The 6,962-nt window shown below is 29.6% G+C and overlaps 1 long non-coding RNA gene across 3 annotated transcripts; it reads left to right on the top strand.

The window, feature by feature from the left end:
• The first annotated feature begins 363 nt into the window (after positions 1–363).
• Positions 364–3,133, top strand: LOC100569022. 3 transcript variants are annotated; one of them, XR_003839778.1, is made up of 3 exons: positions 384–609; positions 693–1,180; positions 2,928–3,133. It is a non-coding gene; the product is annotated as an uncharacterized LOC100569022 (long non-coding RNA). The 3 variants fall into 3 exon arrangements; XR_001680194.2 differs by lacking the exon at positions 2,928–3,133 and having other exon boundaries at positions 364–619; positions 693–1,672; XR_001680195.2 differs by lacking the exon at positions 2,928–3,133 and having other exon boundaries at positions 372–609; positions 693–1,672.
• The last annotated feature ends 3,829 nt before the right edge of the window (positions 3,134–6,962 follow it).

Below are 6,962 nucleotides of genomic sequence, written 5' to 3'. Positions count from 1 at the left end.
TATATGTATCTACATAGGTGTTCAATAACTTATTTCATCAAACCTCAACCATCCTCCGATCCAGTTCAACGACGTGTACGTGCCTTCGTCGTTAAAGAAGTGTGGAGTAACCAATCTGGTGACAGCGACTGGTTACTACAGGGGGTTGGCAAAGTGCATTTTAGCCCGATATAAATATTATATTGTACTGTGGAAAATCTTTTACACTTTTTGATGTACACTTCAGTAGATTTTACATTTGAACATAGCAGAGCGACATCCACTTACCCACCTTTTTTAAATTAATATTATTATTCACAATATAATAATGGAAATAAAATACAAACCACAGATAATGTATTATCTATGATACAAACGTATAATAGTGATAACACGATCTGCGAGCTGCCGCGAGCATGGACAACATAAGAATTCTTATATTATCTATGGCCGCGAATCACGATCGCCTCGTTCTTCGACGGCTCGACGCACAGAAAGTCAAAAATTATATTCCATACTCGCTTTCTACCTATATTTATGTACATTGTTATAAACTGATATCTGTGCTCCGATAATTATCCATTATTAACTATCATTTAGTTACGCATCGCTGTTCAATAGTAGTCACTGGTTTGTAAATGTATAAAATAATACATTCTTCTTTATAATATATAATTATGTGGTTTTTATATAATTTGTTACTGGGATTGTAGGATACAAGTCAACAGGGGTGTGATTGCGATTCAACCATAAACCCCGTACTTAGTGATATTTTATAATATACATCATACAAGCACGAACCTCTGATCATTGTCGTCCATGCGCATCCAACAACTGAAGGTAACGACCACCAGCCTCGACTCTGGCCTCCATCGTCTAGTGTTACGCAGACTCCTCGTCAGTCGCCATGTCAAATGATCTGAACCGGCTTCAACTGCTGGAGAGTGTATTCAACAGAGTGACTGAGTTTGCACGGACTGTACGCAGCATACGGGCCACCATCAGAGAGTGTGTTGAACTGCATGAGAGACTGTTGGAGTCCATCGGTCGCATCCTGTCACTGTTGCAGCTCATACGTGATGGTCTCGTTGGACATACATCCGGACTGACAAATGGACGGTCGAAGGGTTGACAGATGGTTGATACTAACCCAGGTCAATCATCAATATAAGTCTTCCAGAGATCTCAATCGAATAACTAGGTACATTATTATTTGTCCCTATAGGTAGAGGACTTCATAATATATATTTTTTTTTTCTTAATTAGTATTTTTCGAGTGTCTGCGTTCTTTGAGCACAATTTCTCTATCAGATAATGTTTGAATGAGATTTGTTGATCCTGAAAACTTATGAAAATATCATATTTTATGTCTGTGATATAAATCTGTTCTTATCTTTAATAACCCTTGTACATCGTTAAAATGTGTCTTACAGAATTATTATCATCCAATCATAATTTTTTAACAAAATGTTATTTACAGGGTTTGTTACAATAATTTATAGTATCCCAACTCAAAATATTTATATATTACCTAAAGCATATTCTTGCATTCAAATATTTTTTAAATTAATATGTAATGTTATCTATTTATATTATTTAAGTATAATTTTCTAATATATTTCTTCTCAAAGCTGGATCATAGTACAAGTTGCATGAACAAAATAAAGTTGTGGGAGTGCACAAATACATTTGTTGACCATTGTACAATATTTTTCATTTTTTAATATTTTTATAACTATTGAAAACTCCAATTAAGTGTTAATAAAAAAAATAATAATAAATATAAGCAAAACTTTTTTAAGACAAATAAAATGTTGAATATTTTATTAGGTGTTGAAAAAAATAATAAGGAATTGATATAGTTTATATCTTATTATTTGTTGATATTTGATATAAAAAAAAAAAAATAGAATTACTTAAGAATTATCTGATATTTGAATAAAATGGGCATTCAGTGAAAATGTATAAATGTCTCGAAAATCTAGACGAAGTGTAACTTAAGACTGCCCTAAACATCTAAATCAGTGGTGGCCAACTACGGCCCGCGGGCCAAATCCGGCCCGCCATCATTTAATATCTGGCCCGCGAAAGAAATATAATATTTTACATTTACGTAAAATTATATACCTATACCTAAAATTCTGATGACTTAAAAGTAAAAAAAAAAATTATGGCCCGCGGTAAAATTTTTTTTTTTTTATGGCCCGAGTTAAAAAAAGTTTGGCCACCACTGATCTAAATAATAAGTAATATAGTACTTTTATACAAAGACAAATTCAATTTTTTTCCTATCAGGATCGATCACAATATTATATCCAGAATGTTGCACTAATCAATTGTCAGTTTCAAGGTAAACATTAACGGAGTTACAAATTTCTTGCACTGATATTTGAAAAACAAACCTTATCTCCATAACAATATATCTTTATTCTAAATCTCCATTTCACAATTTTTTCCTAATTTTTGTATTACCTATTTGAATAAACATTTATTGATATTTTCATTCTAGACGTTACATTGTTACAATCAAACAGTAGCTATTATTATGGTATGATAATGGTATGTGGTTTTTGTATGTACATAAATGGAGCATTGCAGCCTGCTAAACTAAATCTGATTGGTGTTTCAAATGTGTTAAAAATAAAAATGTCTAACCTTCTATGCTAGGCTAATAAATATGTGCCTACAGTTGAGATTAATCATCCCAAAGAAATAATGAGTAGTTTAAGCATAAACATTTTCCCCATTTTCTTTGTAAAGGTACTTAAAAATATAAATATTACTAAATTTATTTGTACTATGAGAATAATAGTTATTGCAATAAATTAATATTTATGTGTAAAAAGTTTGCTTTATATGTACTAAATGTGGTAGCTTCTTAAAACTAATTTTTATTTTCATTTAAAATGTGTCAATACTTCTATTAAATACCTGTATATGTTTTACAGATACAATGTTAAAAACTTTTTAACACCTATAAAATGTGCAGTCAATATTGTCTGAAGTGGCTTACACAGTTTTCATATTTTTTTTATAAAAGTTTAAATTCTAAGTGTTGTAATAAAGTATGTAAGACTGGTGATGTTTAATTCCTAAAATTAAAATAATTATTTATGTTTAAATGTGTTAATTGATTATAAAATAATGTGTAATATTATTTAAAAAGTATAATATACTCCATATTGTACTTATGTGTGTTATAATATAATATAAAAAAATTGTTTAAATTTGATAAAAAAATGTATTCTAGACTCTACTAATTATTACTTTTTAAACAGGCACAATTTATTCATTTTATTTTTAAATTCAGTGATTGCTATCGACTAGTACCTAATAAGTGTTTATGTATGTGTACTGTATTCTGGGCTGTTATTTATATGAAGGAGGCGAAGCCCAGGCTTTTTACTTAGATTTGAGGCCTCCCGTTTAAAAAAATAAAATAGAAAAATTGGTTTAAATAAATATTATTAATTCATAGCATTTATGTTTCATTGAGAAATAACTAATAAGTAATAACAAACAAATTTAATTGAAATGAAGTAGCAATATACTTAATATGTTATATGTAAATAATTTTTGAGGTGTCAAGCACATACAATGTGTCAAATATGGTAGGTAGGAGTGTAGGATAAGACTAAGGAGTACAGTTTGTTATACTACAGACATTTTCCCGCAACTGTTTTCATTGTAGTAGGACATTCCCTCCCCCCCCCCCCCCACGGGGATATATTTTTGAGGCTGACATTTCTCTCTTGCCCAGTTTTTTTTTAAAGTTTACTGTTTAATAATATAATATTATTACTTAATATAAAATTAATTTATGCAACACAACCAATTATTAAATTGTTAAATATTCAAACCTGTACAGTACTACAGTTTAAAAAAAATAAATAAATATGAACAAAGGCTTAACAATTTAAGTTAAGAAATAACAAAAGAATCAGAATTAAATGTTTTTTACAAAATGTGTCATCTTTCAAATTTTTGTACAAATAACACATGTTTACTTTTCTACCAGAAGAGGTATTGAAACAAAATTTCAAAGCATTTTTTTCTGTTATAAATCGTGACATCGTTTACACATCTACTTACAGAAAAAAGTATTGCGCTTTTTAAAAACACTAGTAAACATAGCAATTTATGTTAAGCTTCTGAATAAATTATCTTCACAAAGGGCTTGTAAAATATTAAGAGGCGAACCTGTGTGTACTAGTGTACAGTGTATAGGTATACAGTATTACAATCATTGCCGTTATCAGTGGCATATTTAGGAATTTTTTAGGGGGGAGAGGATGAAATATATAATAATACACCATATAATATTACCTATTAAAACGTACATAGGTAATATACATTTTTCAAGTCCCCCCAACTTGTTACCTATTGAGGTTAGTGAAGATCAAGGCAAAATAAAAATTAACACAAATTGTATAATACCTAATAGCGTTTATTATAAATTCATACTAGTGCCAATCCAGTGTTTAATACAATAAACAAAAATTAGTTATAACACAAAATCCAGTTTTCTATTTTTTTGGATGCTCAGTCATCGATAACCTCATCTGGCATGATTAGTGATTATTGTATTGACCGCTGACATGCCAATAAAGCCAACACATTAAGTCGGTTCTAATAAACAAAGTATATAATCATTAATAATTTATAATTATATTTCAATATCAAATAGGAAAATTGATGAAATATTTACTTCTGTCATACTATTTATTAGGTAAGACTTAATCCTCTTCTAACTTGAAAACCATCGTTCAGGTGTAGCAGTTGATACAGGCAAAGGACAAAATATTTTCAAGAGTTCATAAATATTTGGATAAAACTCTTTATTACGAACATATAAAGCATGTAACCCAGAGGTGAATACAATTTTTTCAGTCACTAAAAATAAACCCACGCCCTAATCCCTCTATGGTAAACCCATGGTATTCATGGTAATTGTGTTTTATTTACCGACTGTTTATCGGGTTTATTATAAACACTCATCAAAAATAATTCGCAGAAAAGTAAAAAATACATTACACCAATACACCATACCACAGTGGCGAACCCAGGGGGTGGATCCCGGGTCCGGACCCCCCCCCCCCCCCTTGGCTTATGTCATAGTTTTATTTTTATTTTTAAAAATTTCCATGAAATGTTCATCGAAATTTATTGATTAGATTTGGACATTAGGTACCTATTTTGTTGATAACACGTCGAATCGGATAATAATTAATTGACATACATTGTAGATATAAATTTAAAAAGTAGATTACAAGTGGGTCATTGTATAATGGTTGTATTAGACTTTGAATTCAATGATATAATATCATTGTATAAGAAAAACGATTCTGAGCTGAGACGGTTTGTCAGTCTGGATATTTTATATTTTGTTATTATTTATTTTATCATGCAAGTTGAATTAATATTAAAATATTATAATTTTTTATTCGTTTCTATGGTGATAAACAAAGTGTTAGAAATTAAAATCCCATTTTTAGCGTTTTTTCGTAATTTTCCGGTGGTTTTTCCCGTGGCATTAAATAACTATTAAGAAAATCGAAAAATGACCTCTCTAAAGTACCATCTTGATCCAATTTGCTAAAAGCTAAGGTACTATATTATGTTGAAATCGAAACACTCCTTCTGGAAGAAATTTTGTATACAAGGGTATAAAAAGAATAACAAAAAAAAAAAAAAAAAATAAACACCATGTAAAAACAATAGCTTCCTCGCTCCGCTCTAAATCTAAAATGTAAATAATATAATTGTGTGTTTTTTTTTATTAGTCTTAAATTCGGCAAATTGTGTTTATTAAGAAATGAAATGTATGTATATACTCAGGAAAAGGACAGAAAAACAGTAGTTAAATACATTTTTTTGGACTCCCCCCACTCCTTGAATAAATCCTGGTTGCGCCACTGCCATACTACCATAGAGCCCATATAGAGGTAAATGTTTTTGTTGTCCGATATACGCATATTGCCGCGAACGATTAATGGCAATTAGTTTATCAGAGCAGTACAATTACCACAGCTAGAACATTTAGAAAACAGACATACTTAAAAGTAATATCATATTGAGATATACAGAAAATGAGAAAACTTTAGCCCCCCGTAAATACGCCACTGGCCGCCGTTATTGACTGATTAATTATTATAAGCCATCATCTCGATAATATATTTATAATCCATCAACTATGATTGTCCAATAAAAATAAGAAAAAAATCAAAATCACAATAAATTATAATAATAATCGGTAAAATCTAAAAAAAAAAATAACAATATTTTATGTAGAGGTACATCATAATTGTATAGAAAATGTATGTATTTGTAATATTTTAAATACAATTATTTTAATCAATATATATTATACATATAGGTAGGTACAATATAAACGTATAATATAGATACTGGTCTAACACTTACTCTTATAAGTGAGACATGCAATATATGTAACTGATACTTACACTAAATATATAATATATTCGGTATATAACTTTCTGTTTTTACATTTAAAATTTATAATTTTCATTCGAGTTAATTTTTTTTTTTAAATCAAAATCTAAACATTGAAATTTGAAAAAATTAAAAGTCGTGCACTAGCATGAAACTCGTTAAGCTGCAGTAGTTATCGATTGTGTATCGCTCGTTGCCAGAGGTTTTTCGGTAATACCCAAGCATGGGACACGTTTTGAAAGTTCTAATCTAAATGACAAATTTAAGACATTTTTTTTAAACAAAAAAAATCAAATAGTTGTTTAAAATATGTATACAATGAATTGAATAAATATATTGTTTCTAATTTAAATACAATTTGCAGTAACTGGATACCATATTGGCATATTATTCCCGTTATTAGACTACCTACAGAATAATTCACGGACAATTGTAGTAGGTAGATCATTGGCGCAACTAGGGGGGGTGCTTTGGGTCCTTAGCACCCCCTAGGTCAAAATTAGCACCCCCTAAAAAATCGTTTAAAAATT

Source organism: Acyrthosiphon pisum, chromosome A3 (assembly GCF_005508785.2).
Source record: "Acyrthosiphon pisum isolate AL4f chromosome A3, pea_aphid_22Mar2018_4r6ur, whole genome shotgun sequence".
Classification (NCBI taxonomy): Eukaryota; Metazoa; Arthropoda; class Insecta; order Hemiptera; family Aphididae; genus Acyrthosiphon; species Acyrthosiphon pisum.
The sequence above is the reverse complement of the archived record's forward strand: the minus strand, read 5'-3'. Positions and strand labels throughout refer to the sequence as shown.